The sequence below is a fragment of the Suricata suricatta genome, chromosome 2, assembly GCF_006229205.1.
Source record: "Suricata suricatta isolate VVHF042 chromosome 2, meerkat_22Aug2017_6uvM2_HiC, whole genome shotgun sequence".
NCBI lineage: Eukaryota > Metazoa > Chordata > Mammalia > Carnivora > Herpestidae > Suricata > Suricata suricatta.
In genome coordinates, this window is record NC_043701.1 from 81315719 (window position 1) to 81335981 (window position 20263).

Consider the following 20263-nt stretch of genomic DNA (forward strand, 5'->3'; position numbering starts at 1 on the left):
CTGTCATTATATTGTAGCTGCTTATGTTATTATACCGTCCTCTCTGAATCCTTTTCCCTGTAAAAAATAGGGTTTGGACCAAGTCTGTTGTTATCTTTGTGATTCTTACCCTGCTTTATCTCTATGCAAGCTTAAACAGTTGTGGAAACATAGGGGATGCTCCAATAGTTGTATAGTTGTTTCTATACTTGGAGATCGTTTTTTGTTTTGTTTTTCTTTTGTTTTTGTTTTTTTGTAAAGTAGGCCTCATACCTAGGGGGGAGCCCAAGGCAGAACCCAAACTCGCCCTCCCAAGACCAAGACCCGAGCTGAGATCAAGAGTATGATGCTGAACCGACTGAGCCACCTAGCTGCTCCTGGAGATAGGTTTTGTGTTCTGAATCCTTTATTCCATACTTGTATCGCTCAAGAAGCTAAGAAAGAAAGAAAGAAAGAAAGAAAGAAAGAAAGAAAGAAAGAACGAAAAAGAAAGAAAGAAAGAAAGAAAGAAAGAAAGAAAGAAAGAAAGAAAGAAAGAAAGAAAGAAAAAGAGAAAGGAGGGAGGGAGGGAGGGAGGGAGGGAGGAAAACAAAACAAAAAACATGTCAAGAAGCCAGACAATGAAATAAAACTCTTCCTGATGAAGCAAGTAAACTTAAGGTAAACCTCTTCCCTCACTTTCCCCCCCTGGATTACATCCTAAGAACAGAAGTAAAAGAATACATTTGCTTTTCTTCTTATGTGTGGGGAAGAAAAGCAAATGTATTCTTTGTGGAATAGGCAAAAATGTATATTATAAAGGATTTTACTCTTTAATTTGCAGGGGAAAGGCAAGGGAAATGATCTATTACAGGCAGGCCTAATTTAGGAAAGCCCCACTGAGTGCTCTCCTGGCTTCCCCGACACTACTCTCCAATGTGTTGGGGAAGTCATATGATGTTCACAGAGATGGCTTAGGGCTAAGTGTGTACCGAGGTCACCAAACTTTTGTCTCCATGTCATCCCATCCAACAATATTTACCAGGTTACTCTCATAGTGCATTGCATTCTTCTATGTCATTTCTCTATGACAGAAACTGTTATAATTGGCAACTTTGATGATAACTAGGTCAGAATATCCAGGTAAAGTTGTTTACACAGTTGGCTAAGACACTATGTGTTCCATCATTAGAGAGTGACCTGGGAAGGCACTGGCACTTGTATTCTCTGGCTGGCCATAGATCTTGGAGGTCATCCAGTGGCTGTGGAAGTAAAGGGAATTATTATTTGAGTGAAATGGGGATGGACAAATTTGTGCATTCATGCAAGTAAAGGTAAATCATGAGGGGACTATCAAATGATTTGGTGCTAAGAAGCGGGGAGGGAGGCAAAGCTTACCCCTTGTACACAGTGCTGAACGTGACATTTTTGCTTAAGGCACCTGATTCCTGAAATTTTCAGGAATATGCTTACATAGCATCAAGTTAAATCTATTCAGCTTGCCTGGCAAAACCTAATAACATGAGGCCACAGGTAGAGATTTAAGAACTCAAGCCACACTTTTGTCAGAGGGCTAGACATATCTAATTTGACAAAATGCTTCAAGACTCTTAAAGAGATGCTTTTTCAATTTTTTCACCTCTAGGGACATATTGCACTAGAGCATTTAAATATGTGTGTGTGTGTGTGTGTGTGTGTGTGACATATAATTCTATTAATATGTGACATGTATTTAATATATTTTAAAGATATATATATTTAAAAAGAACTTGTGTGTATGTGTGTATGTATGTATATATATAATAGAATATATATAGAATATTTATAGTTAAAAGACTAACAGCAGGTCTGGAGAAATTATTTACAAAATTTGTAAGAGACAAATGATTAGTTAAGAAATGGCTGTTTCAGCAAGGAACAAAATAGTCATGTTCTATTCCCTCATGGAGATTATAGGTCTCTGTAGAAATAGGCATTAAAAAGCAAATGGGCTAGAAGCATATGCATAACATTAGAATGAGGGTGATGAAGAAAATGTGCATGAAGAATATAATGGGTGGATCTAAATCTACCTTACATTTGGCAGGCAAGAAACGTCTTTGACAAAGTGATATTATAGAAGATTGAGAAACCTTGTTTTGAGGAATGAAGAGAATATGGGTGAAAGCATATTAATGAAGAGATTGGGCAAAGCAAGTCTTAAATCACCATTTGGTCTCTGATGTTTCTTGTCATTGGTATTTTTAGAGGCTACTAGGTGCCAGGAGCTGGACTAGATGCTTTGGTTGGTGGGAAAACATCTTCTTTCAAGTATCTCAAGCTAATAGTGGGTGATGGAAAACAATGACGAATTAAAAATATTTTTTATTCGTGGGACTTTAATCCTCAGAGCAAAAAAATTACGATTAAATGCATTCAAAAACAGCTTATGAAAGAAATTTGATCAATGTGTCATGTTAATGGTGATAGTAATGGTGCTTGGGTGTGTTTGGTGGTAGGGCTCTGTTGGGGATCAGGAAATGCCTCTTCTAAGAACTGACTATGGGGATGGTTTGAGAAACATGAGCAAGATTTGGGCAAATTATTGGTAGACAGTGAGGAAGGCTGTCTAAGCCTAAGCAAAAGCACAGATATGGGAGCTAAGGATATAGTGGAGAAATAATGACTAGTTTGGTCTAGCTGCCATCTGGAGTACCTGAAGGAAGGAGGAGATGGGAGCATGGGGTTATATCATGAAAGCCTTAAATGCTGGTATGAGTCCTGGGATTCCTGAGGTCAGCAATGTTGGAACTGTTGGAGCTCAAATTTGTTAGCAGTTAAACAATTCAATGCAACAGAATTTCATTGAACACCTATTTTGAACCTATTGAACACCAGACACGATGATAGGTGCTGGAGACATAAAGATGAAAAAAGCATAGTACCTGTTTTCAAAAACGGGAGAAAGACATGTAAATAATCTAAAGAAAAAGTAATGTGGCATCTATCAGGTATGTGGAGGTCAGGGAAGACTTCCTTGGAGGAGATGACATTGTCTGACATAAAGATTGAAAAGAAGTTCATAGGCACACAAAAAGGAAAGGTGTTGGGGCCCTGGGGAAAGAGAATGAAAAGAGACATTTTACTGGTAGGATTTCCAGTTCTTGTCAAATCTGAAAAGGAAGAATGAAAAATAAAGAGTTCTGTGATGTTCTAACCCTGTAATACTGGGAGGGGTGATTCCATTAGTAGAAACAGGGAAGTCAAAGCACCAGGAGGAAAGGGCAGGTTGACTGAGGTGGGGGAACACAAAATGATGAGTTTGTTTGGGAACACTTTGAGCTCAGGAGAAACCACTGGGGAAGCAGTCATGGCAGTGATACTGGGGAAGAGAAGAAGAGAACTCAAGGCTATTAGGCATTACTGAGAAGTGAGGATGGATGGGGGAGCCTCTCGCCAGTTCCTTTACAAAAGGCTCCCCTGTTCTACTAGCCTACAGCTTCTAGCCCATTCTTCTTTCTATGCACAATACTTCCTTCTGGAGAAGCCCTTGGTTTCATTCTTGACCTCCTTATAGAGGCTGAAATCCTTCCCCTCACTAAAGCAACACCAAGCAAAATCGTTCATTTTTCTTTTTTGGCGCCTATAGTTTCAACATTATCAGAAAAAAAGCAAGTGAATCCTGAAGCTAACACATCATGCTTTTTGGGAGAAGAACTAATTTTTGCTTCAGCTCCAAATATGGGCTAAGTATTCTTTCTCCCCACCACTCAAGAAATTTCTTAATTGTGTCTGATATTTGCATTGACAAACCAATAGGGGAAGATAAGCTAAGGAAATTAAAAATTACTCAGTTACTCTTCTGACTTTGGCTTGGTTATGATCTCATGGTTCATGAGTTTGAGCCCTGCATTCATCTCTCTGCCTCTGTCCTCTTCCCTCTCGCTGCCACTCCCCAGCTATCTCTTTCTCTCCCTTTAAAAAAAACATTAAAAAATTAATTAAAGAAGAAAAAATCAATCTGTATGAACATATAGAAAGATGGTCAAACTAAAAAGTAATGAAAAGTAATAAGATAATGATACATCATAGTTCTACTGACAGATCGACAAATGATGAAAGAGGCTAATAACATATCCTCCTGTTGGCAAGTCCTGGGGAAATAAGCATTCTCTTATATTATTTGTGAGAGTGTGTAACTGGTAATGTTTTTCTGGAAGACAACTGGCAGAATCTATAAAAATTGTAAGGGTAGTTACCACATGTTTCCGTCATTTCATTTCTAGAAACATATCCTAGAGTTTTACCAATAGAGAGCATAAAGATATGTGTACACGAGTGTTCATTGCTGTATTGCCTGTGAGAACCAAAAATTGAAAATACTGTGTTTTCTCATGAGAGAACAGATTAAAGTAAATGACACACCCATGCACTAAAATACCTGCTGTCCGTTGCAAGGTGGAAGTTGGCTGACAGCATCCAGCTGCAGCACCTGTGGGATCCATGCAGTATTTGAACCAAGGCCATGTTCTTCCCATGTGGCCTCCAGCAATGGATAAGCACCTCGAGCTGACCATTTCTTCTCAATGGGGACTCTGTTAATGGGAATTCTTTGCTCTGAGGACCTTTTCTGGTTGGCTATGGCTTTGTCACGTTTGCATTGTGGTATGAGTCTGTCCCAGCTCAATTCTGCTTCCTGCACCCCCTTTCCTTCCACAGATGTCATATATGCCCCACTGTCTGCAAGCTTTCCCTATCCAATATTGCCTCCTCCCTCTTAGCCTCTCACAGGCCATCCGCCAGCCAACCCAGCTGGGAGCTCCCCAGCAAGCATTCCCTTAGAGGAGTCCTGCACTGGGGAGAGACAGAGGTCATTTCTCTGCTCCTTGAATGTATATATAACTGGGGTTTACAAACTTGGCGATTGGCGTTTGGAAAAATCCCACATCAGGTCTGTGGACTGTTGGGTTAGAGAGCTGTCATAGTGGGGAAGGTCGAATATAAACCTCTGGAACTGCCCCCAAATAAGGTAGCAAACAGAAGCCAATACAGTATCCTGCTGGGAATGATGGGGATTCATTCCATCCTTAGAAGTATTTCAAGAGGGCTGGATCATCATACCTCTACTGAATTCATCTGTGAAAACTGGGTGATTCCTTGAAAATTACTGTAGTCTATTATAAACCAATGGAGTAGGAGCCCTGATGTGCCACACATGGTATATTTACTAAAGCACATTAATATGGCTCCAGGTGCATATTATACAGCCACTGATTTGGTGAATGTAAGCATTTGTTTCTCCCCAAACTTCCAACCTGACCCCCCCAAATCAAAAAATCCAGACCCTATTGCACTACTCTTTCAACATCTGCTTACCAGAAGACCTAGACTGACATCATCTATGTTAGAAAATTGTTCTCTATATTTTGTTAATTGCAAAACATGGCACAGACCAACATGTATATAGTAAGGTCCAATTTAAGGAAAAAAAAAGAGAAAGAAAAACTATACATGTGAATATAGGTTGATGTACGCATGTAAAGAGACTGGGAAGGAACCACACCCAACAGTCAATCATGGTGTTGAAGATGTGTAAGAGGAAGTCTCACTTCTTACTTTATACATCCGTATTACGTTGTCCATGCTGTATGACTCATGCTTTATACACCAAAGCCTAGAATAGTTCTTGACAATGAACAGTATACAAAATACACTGCTCTGGAAAAGGTTGTCCCTCATCATTTATTTGACCTTACTTTTTTCTTCCAAGGGATATGGATGAAGCCACAGTGGATTGAAGCACCTAGGGCCTAGACCATCATTACTGCTAACTACAGGACTGCCAGTTTCAGAAGTTTTGTGTGACTGTGTTATCCCTGAGTGCAGAGGCTTGGGAAGGTACCATGGAGAGAGCCTTGTGAGAAATAAATGCCATACAATGAGTGATGATGGTCCCACAGTGGGTGTCTTGGTTTACTGTCACTGAATTGAAAGGCAGAATTGGGGATCTGGAAAGCAGTCTACTCCTAGGCAATTTCAAAGGCCAGGTGGATGATGTGTTTAGTTTTCTGTCCTCATAGTTCCTTGATCTCTTTAATCTCGGTAACCTTGACACCCACTGCATTTCTGTTACCCATTTCCACGTCCCTTTCACATGCCTGATCATCAGTGGGAATGGCCTTACATCTGAAAACATGAAAGTCAGAGTGATTTCTTTCTCCCTGATCCCCTCCTCCTCCTCCTCCTTCTTCTTTTTCTTTTTTTCATTTGGCTCATTCCCTCTTTCTAATTCTTTTGTGACTTTAATGAAGATCGTATCTTTTGCTGATGATAGTTCATTCACCTGCTATTTTCCATTTTTTCTTCACCCCCTTTCCCGCTAGACTCCCTGCTTCTTTAGTTCTTTCATTCTCACCATCTTGTTTTCATCTTCTTCTTGTTCCACTACTGCTTCTGTCTTACTATCTCTTGACTAAGGAACAGGCATCATTACTTCCCCTGTGAGATTGTTTTCCCTGGAGAGAAGATGCACTCGGGTCTTCCTAAGCCTGTGTTCCTGATGGGATCCTTCTCGGGACCCTTCTCCAAGCTGTCATAACACACCTAGGTATAGCAGTGAAAAATGGCCATCTGGTTTTACATGGTTCAGCTAACTGGCTCTCTGGGCTCTACGTTGTACTCTTGGACCTCAGAGTCTACCAGGACCAGTCCTCTCATGCCTCAAGTCCTGGTTTAATTCAGGTATGACTTGACATTCCTTCCCTCAGTTCATCCATCTTTGACTAGTTTCTTCTCCTGATTGATTTGTGACTTAGTCTCTCACTCTCTTTGCCCATCTTCAAGGGATTTTTGCTTTGCCGTCTGGAACTCAGCATTAGTTTTCAAACTTCCTACATCTCCAGTTTCTTCTCTGACTATACCTGTTATATTCTCATAACTACCTATGAACACCATGTCCCGCACAACCTTTTTTAAATTTTATTTATTCATTGAGAGAGAGAGAGAGGATCCCAAACAGGCTCTGCACTGTCAGTACAAAGCCTGAAGTGAGGCTTGAACTTAGGAGCCATGAGATGGTGACCGGAGCGGAAACTAAGAGTCAGATGCTTAACCACTGCCACCCAGGCACCCCTGTCTTATACAATTTATTAAGCTTTTCTTCTCAACTCAAAATATTTTGTGGCCTAGAGGCAAGAGGGTTATCATCCTTTTCCCACACCCAGTTTGTTTTGTCTCTGCATTCAAAACATTACTCACCCATTCTCCTTTAAAATCACAGGACCTTTGAAGACATCAGACAACACCATCAGATACCTTTTTATCACTGCCTTTTATGAGTACTCAGTTACTTCCTTGACAGTATGATTCCTGTCATCATTCTCATTGATTTCAATATCACTATGAATGATCCACTTATGCTTTCATACCTCGATTCATCCATCTCTTCAACTTATCAGTATCTATCTACAGTTCACCTTAGCTATTTCTATGACCATTTCTATGACCTTAGTTCACCTTAGCTATTTCTATGACCATTTCTATGACCACATCCCAGAACTGTCTTCACAAATAATACCACCACATCCAAAATGTCAAAAACAAACATTTCACTCCCTGTGTGCCACCTCCCATGCTCTTACAGTATTTGACTTAACTACCAAACTCACCAAAAGTCCTATTTTGCCTTTTTTTTTCATACTTTGTATGCCATCTCTTCTCTTCTTGCCCACTGTGGACTCCATGGTCCAACATGGTGATTATATTCTTAGGAAAACTTTTAACTCTCTCTGTTTCACCTATGAGTGAACCAATCCTACTTAAATCATTCTAAATATATAGAGTGTGTTCAAAGTCCAGTCCATAAATGCCAAATATGCAGTTGTTGACATTTTTTCCTTTTGGTTTCCTATAAGTCAGTTTAATGTCTATTCTGAGGCCTTTTAGTTAATGTGAGATTTTACCATTCTTTCTCCCAAGGCTGCATCTGTGTTCCAAGTAGCTCATATAGGCCAAAAGTATCAAGGCAAATGGACATCAAGTGCTTGGTGTCGTCTAGCCATACTAGCATCCACTGAGATATTTCTCATTGAATCTCGTCCTAGGTAGTTGGTTAATGCAAATTTCAGCTCCATTATCCTTCATCCCTATCCAAAAGACCCATTCAGCCCTAATTCTCTCTGTGTGTGGCCCCTGTCTCCTCTTGGATACATGGGGTGCACTTTATTCTGTTGTTCTTGAAACGTACTGAACCATAGTCTCATATTGCATCCTTTTCAGTGCGCCTTTGTTATGACTCTGCACATTGGGCTGCAGAAAACTCTAGAAGGCTGATTTAGACCTGTCTCCCTCATTCCATCTGCAGCCATTGCTATGGATTGGTGAAGAAAGTGAATTTCAAAGGTTTAAGCCTTGAAGTGATTTGGAGTGTAATAAATATGCAATAAATCGCATACAGGTTCCCACTATTACCTATCAAATTAAAAGAGAATCTTTGGCTTGGGGGGGTGCAGAAGAGAATAAAAGTTGAAGGAAACTTGAGAACAGTTCAAATGAAACTTAAAAGGGGACTAGTGGGTAGATTATAGAAACCATACATAGGTTTTTATGGATCTGAGAAAAAAGAAAACGTGTATCATAATACCTCAGTAAAACAGAATGTCCCAAACATGTACAGATATTTTTGGCTTCCTTTGTGAATCATGGTCTAGCTGCCCAAAGAGGGAAGGGGTCATGGGATAATAAGAAATGTAAATATACATGGTTAATATTTTTAGTATTTGTATGCACAAACATATGAACAAACAGATATATAAAGAAAATACCCCAGAATGTCCATAGCGGTTATTGAGGAGAGGGGAGGGTTACATTAGTGTTTACATTTATTTTTCTTATGCTTTTCCAAATGTTAAACAATGAAACATGTGTTACTTATTAATTATACAAAAAACAAATGTGGGGCACCTCAATGGCTCTGCCAGTTGACTGTCCAACTTTGGCTTAGGTCGTGAACTTGTGGTTTGTGAATATGAGCCCCACATTGGGCTCTGTGCTGACAGCTCAGAGCCTGGAGTCTGCTTCAGATTCTGGACCTCTCTCTCCCTTTGTTCCTTACCCACTTGCACTCTGTTTCTCTGTCTCTCAAAAACAAGTAAAGACTAAAAAAGTTAAGAGAAAAAAGAAAAACACAAATGTTATTTCAAAAGTTGGAATGGAAATAGATGTAGCAAAAGAATAGGCAAAAGTATTGGTAAATATCCATTCTGAATAGGCTTTTGACGGAATTGGAAGGCAGAATCAGGACAGGGAATTGGATCAGTGCTCTCCTGCCTTCTATTCTAACCCCTGTGGGTACACTGAGAAGCGTGGAGATCCCAGGCCTGAGGAGCCCATAATCAGCTCTTTCTCTCCCTTATCATCCCTGCCCATTGCCTTCTGTGGACTGACATTGAACTACAGTCAGCTGAAACTTTACTTCCATGCCCGTGGAATCTTCCTTTTCTCTGATTGCTGATCATTGCCTAAATTTCCTGAGATTACCACCAAGCAAGACAGATCTTCTCCTTCTAACCCTCATTCCCTCCTGCCCCCTCCCCACACAGAGTATCCCAAACAAGAATCTCTTATTTGAAAAACCAAAACACTAAAAGTGAAAACTAAAGTTCAGCTTTGGTTTGTGTAGAACTGATTGGGTTCCAGATAATACAAGGAATACAAATCAGGCACCCGGTCATCTGCAAGGATTTTAGAGGGCACTTCCTTTTGTGACTTCTTTGCTTAGCCCAGTGCAAGGGGTGATCAAAACCATGTCAATATGTTACTGAATATCCACTTGAAAATGAGAAAATTTAGGCAGTTATACACGCATTCCTTATTGCCTGGTTAATTCAATCAGTTCTTGGCTACTGGCCTATTGGTATGTGCAATGCATTGTATGTCTATATGTTGCTAGAAAAACACAATTCCAACTGAGTAAATTTTGAAAATCTATTTGGTTTTATTAAGTGATTCACGAACTGGGCAGCATCTGATCTAGCAAGCAGAGGGAGACTCTGAGGGGTTGTACAAAATGGAATGCTTTTATAGAAAGAGGGTGGGGCCAGAAAGTAACTAGCAAAGGAAAAAGATTCCCAGTGGAGGGAAAAGCCAGGGGTCTTGTCATGCAGATCACCTCATCTTCCTAGGGGAGGCAGCTGGGGATGAAAAGGGCCCAAGTGGGAAACTCATTTTTACTAAAGGGAAGATTCCTGAGTGACCAGTTAAGACTGCATTTCTGGGGAGCCTGAAATTGCAATTAGGTTAGATATTAAGCCCAGTTTGGGGAATTCAGTCTTAGTGATGCTGTTTTGGGCCTGTGGATTTCTTTTTCACAATGCTTAGCCGTTAAAAGGACAGATAACCAGATGTCATAACTAAAATTGTGTTTGTTTGAAAATAACAAGTTTAAGCAAGGCTGTGTTGTGCAAGTTCTTCCCTCACCAACAGCGGCTGACACCACCAGCAATAGATCATAACGTCCTTTCTTGTTTGGTCTGGTTTGGCCAGAATTCTCCGTAGATTAGCATTCTAGAGACGGTGAATCAGTGCGTGGGGTTTGGAAGATGCAAGCCCTTGTTTTGGAAGATGCAAGCCTCCACGTTTTGGCCTAAAACAGGACCCCTGCCTCCATCTTCATTTTTTCATTCGGGAAAAGCTGGCCTTGAGTGACAAACCGTCAACTGCAGGCATGATAGTCCTTCAGTTCCTCCAGCACTTTCACATGGGAAGGAAAAACTGAGACAGGGGAGTCATTAAGTCACCTAGGGCAATTAGCTAGTAGGAAACATGAGTTTTCTAAATTCCAGTTTAAATGGGGATCTGGGGCTTGGGAAGTCTGAGACATTTTACATTAGCCTTTCGGACTCTCTAGAACTAAGAATGTCCGTTTGTCCTCCTGACCCACACTAGGAAACTATGTAAAACTGAGCTCAAAAACAAACGAAAAAGATGTTAGAAACTCAACAGCTTGTTTCTCCCTATCAGGGAACAGCAGGTCCCATCTCCATGCAGGTGACATGTGTCCTTCACCTCACACACACCACCTGTATCTCTCCAAAGCCTCTGGGTAGCATCAGGTGTCCAGCCTTGGCCTAAGAAAACATGGACTCGTAGCTGGAGACCCAAATCACAGCAATCACGCAGACACACATTCCTTTCTGTTTTCAATCTTTTGAAAGTAAATGGGAACATCTGGGAACATCGGACAAAGCTGAGTTCGGGTGACATGTTTATGCTCTTGATGGAAGAAAGGGGCCTGGCTGTGTTTCACTGGTGTGTGCCGAGTCCAAAGAGGAAAGGTGTAGGGCTCCCACTCTATGTTCTTTCTTTCAGCCCTTTTGCAATAGGGTTGTCCCACGGCTTCTTGCAACAAATAGGTACCTTGTCAAAATGCACTGCCTATTGGAACAAAAGGATTGTTTCTTTATGCCTCAGCCCTAATTCATAGTTATACTTCTTGTCTTCATCAACATTGCGTGGGAAGGAAGAAATACAGCCTATCCTGCAGAAGGGAGCAGACGCGAGGCCTCACTCGGGCTAAGTGGGTGAAAGGTCGGTCCCACACCCACAGCCTGGGCTGTTCCGGCTGGCGGTGGAGTCAACAAGGGGAAGTTTAGTAGGTGAAGGGTCACTGCTGTGGAACAGCAGTCACTTTCCATGTGTCAGCTCTCGGGCATCTAGTTTCGGTTCAAGGAAATAGTGCTTACTAGGGGAAAGGTCACGCAGACCAGAGGCGGCTCTGTAACAACCGTGACTGCCTCCACCTTGTGGCCAAGGCAGAAGGCCAAGCACGCAGGGCTCCTGGCCTTTAAGAATTCTGCTGCTCAAGTGGAAAAACAAGAGATTGTAAAGTGCTTTAAAGATCATCCTGTACTGAATGTAGCAAACTGATAAACAACCTATGGAGTGACAAATTTGTATTGCGTAAAATGACTTTACAAGGAGAGATTCTTTGGACGAGGGTACTGCAATAGAGGATCTTGTGGATTTTCTTATTAGTTAGTGAGCTGCTCTACACTAGAGCAATGGTTCCTAATCCTTGCCACACATTAGAATTATTTAGAGACTTTTGCAAATGATTGCTCCTTGGTACCCGTTGAATCAGGTTCTCCAGCCAGGGGACAGAGCCATCTTAACTTTTGTAATGTCTCAGGTGACTCTAGTGCACAGCAGTGCTTTAGAATCTCCAAAACACAGTGGTTGGAAGAGACGCCAGATTAGGAGAGAAATTCTCCATGCTCTAATCTTTTTAGGTTATGGGTTGTGACCAATTAGTGGATCGCGAAACCAGTTTAATGGGTCACACCTAGCATTAAAACACAGTAGTATAGAGAAAAAAAAAAAAAGCATACTTGCGTTAACTGAGATTGTGGGGAGAGGGAGTCAAACATTTCAGAGCTGTCTGGATCATGATGTAAGAATACCAATATTCTATTCTAGAGTCTAGGCATAAATGGTTTGCTGCCCTGAGCCCCCATGGAATTGTTCTCATTCAAATTGGTTGCTGGCTTTTTAAACAGTTTAGCTGATTCCACAGGATGTTGTGGTTGTGGATTGGGAACCCTGCCATGATGTTCTGTTGAAAAGAGTTATGTAAACACTTCCTTCCAGATGGTTCCCAGAGTTAGTTGGGTATGAATGTTTCTTCTTAAAATATCAGGGATGTAAAAAGAGATTCATGACCAATACTCCAAGGTGAATTAATGGTGAAATCCAAATGAGAAAGAAGTTGGTTGCTTAGAAGTCTGGATGGAAACTTGTCCAGTGTGAGCTCTGCTCTAAGAAAACTGATTTGGCTAAGAAACAGCCACGATAGCCCTTCTGACCTGTGGTATTATGGGGTGGTAAACAGGATGTCACCGAAAATGTTTAGAATCAGCCAAATGGTAGGATTCAGAGTCTGAGAAGAAGAGATGTCTCTACTGGAGATGCTGATCAACAGAAGAGAGGATTGTCAAGTGGCTATTAGAAAATGAACCCAGTGGCGCCTGGATGGCTCAGTTGGTCTGACCTCCACTCAAGTCATGATCTCCTGGTTTGTGAGTTCAATCTCTCTGGAGAGCTCTGTGCTGACAGCCTGGATCCTGCTTCAGATTCTGTCTCCCTCCCCCACTCACCGCTGTCTCTCTCTGTCTCAAAAATTAATAAACATTAAATAAATAATTTAAAAAAAGAAAAGAAACCCAGAAACCGTGTAGAGAGAACTATAATAGTGATGAGGGGCTTCAGTTTTTGTACCGGAGTCCAACTCCGGCTGGTCCAGGGTCTTCTGAAGGAGAGGTGGTGTCGGCGAAAACATGGAGTGAGAGAGCCAGGAGTTTCTTTCTTTCTTGGTCACCAGCCTGGCATTTCTCTCTTGCCAGGTTTTGTGCCTTTATTTATAGATAAGTGTTAACAGGACATCAAAAAGTAGAATTTTTACAAATAATTCTCAGTGATAAGATGCTTTGAAAAGGGTGCAGAAACAGGTTTTACGGAGGCATTTTTGCAGAACTACTCTAATTACAATGAGGTAATTTACACATCATAGGATAACAGGATATTCTCATTGAAAAGCAGATAACACACACATTTGTTTGAACCGGTAGTAAATCTTACAACTAAGAAGATAGCAGGATGTTTTCAGTGAGAAGCAGATAGCAAACACCTTTTATAGTAATGATGCTAAAATTCAGGCAGAAACTGGGCTAGGAGGCATTCTATTTGTCTCACAAGAGGACGGATATATTCTCTACGGTTAGTAAGTAAACCTTTTGTCAACCTTGTTCTTTGATTGTTGAAGGTGTAAGCCCCATAAGCACCCTAGATGAGCCGGCCTTTCCATATGAGTTTAAGTTATAACTACTCTTACCCATCCTCACAATGGGCACCAATTAACATATGTATGCACAGTAACTTATGCCTTGCTTTTGTTTATTTCTTATTCCTAAAGTAGGCTCTTTTTCTCTGGGCCAGAGTTAATAGTAAATCTTGTGTTCTTTAACCTCCTTCATTTTCTATGCCTTAAATTTGTGAGGCTCATTAAAAGAGTCTTTCGACAAAACATCTGCAGTGCTTTGTTTAAATTCCTCTTTATAGAGGTGGGAATATGCTTCTTCCCATGAGGTATCTGTGTGGGGAATATCGGTATGACTTGGAACATTGTGAGGCCTAATCAATAGCAACAGGCTTAGTTTCACATGAGCAGTGGTAGCAGAAGGAGATGCCAGTTTCCACCTCTCATGGCAGGAGCCCTGCACGTCTGCCATTTCCTTACTGTGACCGTGTCATCCAGCAAGGCCGGTGCAGCTCCCAGCATCTTGGCACAGTTTACTAATGTCCTTTATTCTTCTTTCTTATTTTTCTTTTGATTTTCTTTGTTTTTTAAGTTTTTTTAAACGTTTATTTATTTGGAGAGAGAGAAACAGAGAGAGCCTGGACGGGGAGGGGCAGAGAGAGAAAGAGAGGGAGAGAGAGAGAGAATCCAAGCTGTCAGTGTGGAAACTAACTCAGGGCTTGAAACCATGAAGCAAGAGATCATGACCTGAGCCAAGATCAGGGGTTGGACACCTAAGCAAATGAGCCACCCAGGCACTCTTGATTTTCTTTTAAATGAATGTTTCTGGGTTATGCTATGTCTTTTGTTGCTAAAGGATTCTATGTTTCAGGATGGCAGCAGTTAGAGAATCTACACCCTACATAAATTGGAAAGTAAGTGGGAGGCTAGATTTGACATATACATGAAGTATCTGAATGACTAAAGTTTCCATGTTTTATCTTGATATTCTGACACAACAGTTAAGGAAATCCTCATTTTTTTCTGCCTCTACAATAAGGAGAAAGAATTAATGTAATATACTTTGTCATTCAGAGAATGCTGTCTAATGGTTTAATCCATTAGTTTCAATATTTTGATTTATTAAAGAATTGAACAAAATCAGTGTCTAGTAGTGTTTGCCCTTCTTTCTCAGGAAAGGAGGATTTGCTGTGTTCTGGCATCCAAAGGACTAATTAAAGCTAATTTCTCCATGGACCTGGAAAAAAGTGGCAACAAATAATGGACTTGTCCTTCCAAAAATGTTTCAGGCAAACATCTTATCAGTTACTTATCAGCCACAAATCCATTTAAGGCAGTAGCAGACTGACCATTGGTGAATTTTCTCATTAAAGTAGTATTTAAACTGTTGTTTCCAGATGACATAGGAGACATATCAGACACACAACACCTGAAAGAAGAATTGGTGAAGGATTGATTTTTCATCAGTCAAAAAGTTTACTAAGCAGATGAAAAATAATTTGCCTTCACAGTGACATTTTCCTAACGTCTTGCTAATAGTCAAAGGCATTGTTTTTCCTTAAACATTCAAACTCTAATTACCAGAAAAGGTTAGTATCAAAACCAAGGACATGCTGGTAAACTAGAGGTCATATCAGGATTTTTTAAAATGGATTTTATTTTATCTTGTCTTCACCTCCCCCCTTAACTGCCTCCCCCTCCCCTTCCCCACACGATCATACTTTCCTGTGTTCACATTCATTCTATTAACAACAATACAACAATATGGGGATCTCAGTATATTTATATCAGTGAGATTGTTCAGTTGAAAAAGGAGCACCTGCGTGGCTTGGTCAATTGGGCATCTGACTTCATTCAGCTCAGGTCATGATCTCACAGTTGGTGGGTTCGAGCCTTGCACCAGGCTCTGTGCTGACAGCTGAGGGCCTGGAGCTTGCTTCGGATTCTGTGTCTCCCTCTCACTCTCTCTCTTTCTCTCTCTCTCTCTCTCTCTGCCCCTTCCCCACTTGCACTCTGTCTCTTACAAATGAATAAAAACTGAGGGCTGAAGAGGGAGGGGGAAAGGGGAAGGGGGTGATGGTCATGGAGGGGGGCACTTGTGGGGAAGAGCACTGGGTGTTATATGAAAACCAACTTGGCAGTAAACTATTAAAAAACAAATAAATAAATGTTAAAAAAAAGAAAAAGGAAACTGTATTTTATTTTTTTTTACATTATTTATTTATTTATTTTGAGAGAGAGAGAGAGAAAGAAGGGGAGAGGCAGAGAGAGGGAAAGAGAACTCCAAGCAGGCTCTACACTGTCAGCACAGAGCCCAACGCTGGGCTTGAACTCATGAACCATGAAATCATGACCTATGCTGAAACCAAGAGCCAGACCCTCAATCAACTGAGCCACTAAGGTGCTCTAGGTAGCTATATTTTATAATAGAGAAAGATAGGTTAAAAGCATGGAGATCCTGGCTTCTATGTTTCTTTTGATACTGTTAGGAAGGAAGAATTTGCTCTGCTCTTTGAGGTCCTTCTAGCCAGACTAAGAATCAAATTAACATGAGACAGATTAACAGGAGAAAATCAAATTTAATTTTGCATAAATGAGGAATCCACAAACAGGAAACTTCCAAAGACAATGAGGCACAATGAGGTACATATGTTACTCTGAACTAGGGTGAAGGGGGGTAGGTGTCTGAGACTTCAAAAGGGAAGGAATGCAATTCACAGGAAGATGAAAAAAATAAATGTTTGGTAAACAAAGGTTCATAGGGCCACTCAGAAACAATGGGACACGGAAGATTTTGATGAACAGGCCTTGCTAGCTTCCTCCCTGTCTATCATATCTAGTTCATATTATAATGTTGTTATCTATGGTGATAGCTCTCTTCCTGGAGCAGGTCCTCTATTGAAATCCTTTTCAGCAGTAGTGGAAAGTGTAATGCCCAAGATTTCAATATCACCCCCAAAAACCAGAGACCACCAGGGAGACCGAGTCACGCATGCAAAAGCAAAGGGCAGTTTTATAAAGGCTTAGGCTCGCCGGGCCTAAGTTCGGTCTCACAGCCTTCACCAACGCAATGGATCCATGCTGAGAGCCCCGAACAAGGGCTGAGTAGGGTTTTTATGGGGCTTGGGAAGGGGGAGTTACAAGAAACTGTGACACAGGTACAGTGACCCAATCATAATGGTACAACAGTATTGGCAGCAACTCTAACCATACACATTGTTCAGAGTGTTCATTACTTTTGGTGGGACCCAATTACAACATTTAGAGTACCTTTGAAATTAACCAATTACAGTGCGAGTTGAGGGTCTTGTTTGGTGACTATCGGGTTAACTTTAACATTAGGTAACAGGGTCCTATCTAAAGTTCCCATCTGCAGGCCTTACTCTTAGGAATGTGGGGAGAGGTAGCTGGCCTTTCCTGATTGGATATTGCAAGGTGGTCTCCGCTCTAGGCAATGTGTAACTGCCTAATAGTTCTGGAGAAACTGAGCCTTAGACTTTCTAGCTTAGAGGGGGACCTCTGTCATGGAGTCTGTTAGGTTCAGACTTTGTCCTTACAAAAGGTAAAGAGCTTTTTCTTAGCCAGCTGGGGTTTGATTGCTGTTAACTCAAAATCATCTTCATGCCAAAATGGCCCCATCCTGGGGAAGTCTTCCCTTGGCCCCTACACTTCTTATTCACTGAGAGTCTGTGGAAAAATTTATGTGATTGCTCTAGGTCCTGTTTTCCATGTTGATAAAGATTAATTTTTGTAGATAACCTCTAAGGTGCATTCCATTCCTAAAATCCTCTTGTTCATCTATTATTTTATTTTATTTTTTTAAACATTTTATTCCATTATTGATTTCAAAGCTCTCACTGAGACTGAGTACTTGTCGTCTTTCCCAAATTGAGGAAGAATCTTTGACAAAAGTTCATTTAGTATAAACTCCTTCAAGCAGGGATATCCTCACAGGGTCCAAAGTCAATAACCATCTCACTACTGCTACTTCTGGGTTTTGGAAGAACTCAGAATAAATCCAGCCAGGGCCAGACACATCATTTTGGCCCAACCTTTTTGCCATCAAATGGAGTGTTACAAATGCAAGTGAATCTTCAGTGAGTGCTGCAAATGCAAGAACGTGGGGCAGATGCTGGTCATTTGTCATTAATGACGGAGGCTGGGCGGTAGGGTCAAGATTTCGCCTGTGCGTGACCGCTGCTGGGCTTCTGGCCACACTGTCCCTGAGTTCCCTTTGTCCTTTCTGAACCTGGTCTTCCCATGTGCTGTGGATTTTGTAAATAAAATTCTAATGAAAATAGCCCTAGTTAGTTAGGTACAATTGGACCTTTTAAAAATAGGTATAGAATGTGGCTCTCGAGATGCCTGAATGATACTCCATGAAATTTCCCCACATATTTGGAGGCAAACATCATAATGCCTGTGTATTCTTTTCTCCAACTTTGGACACTATTCTTTTGGCATCATTCTCAGAACTTTCTCCATCTTATAGATCCACAGTGGTACTTATTTATAATGGTTCTCTTCTTATTGTTCTTGACACCATTCTTTTAATAGTGTGGACTAGGTTGAATTGGTTTTTAATGGTGCAATATTATACTTTTGGTAGAGTTTATTGTCAATGAAAACTCCAAAGCCTGCTCTCCTCTGTCTCCCACAAAATATATATATTTTAACTAATTGATTTTCCAAACTCAATAGTTGTTTAAATCTAATCGATCTTGTCTATCTAAGATCTTAGTAAATTTTAACTTCATAATATTCAGAGACTATAATTTAAAAAAAAGTTGTTTGTGTCATTTAAAAATTTGACAATCCAGCGTTTGCCATTTGGCCAAGTTGTTTATAAGGATAGAATCAAGGACTGAGCTCTTTGGAAGAACCTTAAAAAAATTACTTTTGTAAGAAAATGGAATGGAACACAAATTTTATAAGATGCAGCTGAAAATGAGTACTGTGCTCAAATACAGGCAGAAATTGCTACATACTAAACCACCATCTTTGAGATAAAAAGCATATATGAATGATTGAAAACTCTAAGACACTTCCCTCCGGATGGACATTGATCAACTAATTCAGTGTTTCCCAAGCTGTATTCCACCAGGTATTCCTCTTAGGATTTTCAGAAAAAATTTATGGTAATTATAATGGGAATGTATAGATAGAGGCTTCAATCTTTTTCTATAATCTACTGGATCAGAGAGCCCTTTTCTTCACAGAACTTTCAAGACAAATATAGCAAAACCATTTCAGTGAATATTTGAGAGTATGGCTATTATATTGGCTCCGTGTCTGCCGGATTTTCCAGTCTCAAATTTTGTGAATTGACTCAATGAATGGCACACCTATACCAGTACTATGAGCAGACATTGAGACTACTTTTTCAAAGAATCCAGTTAAAAAAAATCAACTTTATTGTGTTAAAATCAACATTATTATTATTTACATACATGTGATTCTCTTAAGGGTAGTATATGTTTTAGAGTTTGGACAGATGTATACATCCATCTTTGTAACCACTGACATAGTCACCACCATACTATAGAATCTTTCCATCACCTCCAAAATTTTCCTCAGGCCCTTTTACAGTCAATCCATTCTGAGCCCCAGCTCCATGCAGCCCTGATCTGCCTTTTATCACTGTAGATTCTATTTCCTTTTTTCTAGAATCTCATATAATTGAATCACATAGCATATACTTTTGTGTCTGGCTTATTTTGTTTCTGAGAGTCATCCATGTTGTTTAATGTATTAGTGGTACATTTTATTGCTGAATAGCGTTCCAGTTTATGGATACAATACAACTTGTTTATCCATTTGCCTATGATGGACAGTAGGTTTCTGTTTGTAGGTATTATGAATAAAGGTTTTAAGAACATTGTATACAAGTTTGTGTGTGTGCCAGCATTGCAAGAGACTTCCAGTCTCTCTCATGCTCACCAACACCTGGTATGGTCACTCTTTCATCTTAGTCATGCTCGTGGGCTGTGAAGGGACATCTCAGTGTGGTTTTTATTTGTGCTTGTCTGATGACTCATGGTGTTGACCATATTTTCATGTGCCATTGGCCATTTGTGTATCCTCCACTGTGAAGTTCTTATTCAAACCTTTTGTTCATTTAAAAATTGAGTTGTTTCTCTTCTTATTATTGATATCTAAGAGTTCTTTATATGTTCCATATGTGTCCTTTTCCAGATATACATGAAATATGATATACACTATGTCTTATGTGTATATATACACACATATATGTATAAATACACACACACATATATATATATATATATACACATAATACACACATGTCTTTTGTATATATATTAGATATCTTCTGTCAGTGTGGTCTCCCTTTTCCTTTCTTAAATGGTGTCTTTCTAAGAGCAAACACTTTGAATTTTGGTGAAATCCAATTTTGCAACTATTTCTTTAATACTCTTGCTTTTTTAGCCTTCCTAAGGAATTTTCTAATGCTATGGTCATAAATGAAGAAGTGAGTTTTCTCCTGGTACTCTTTTA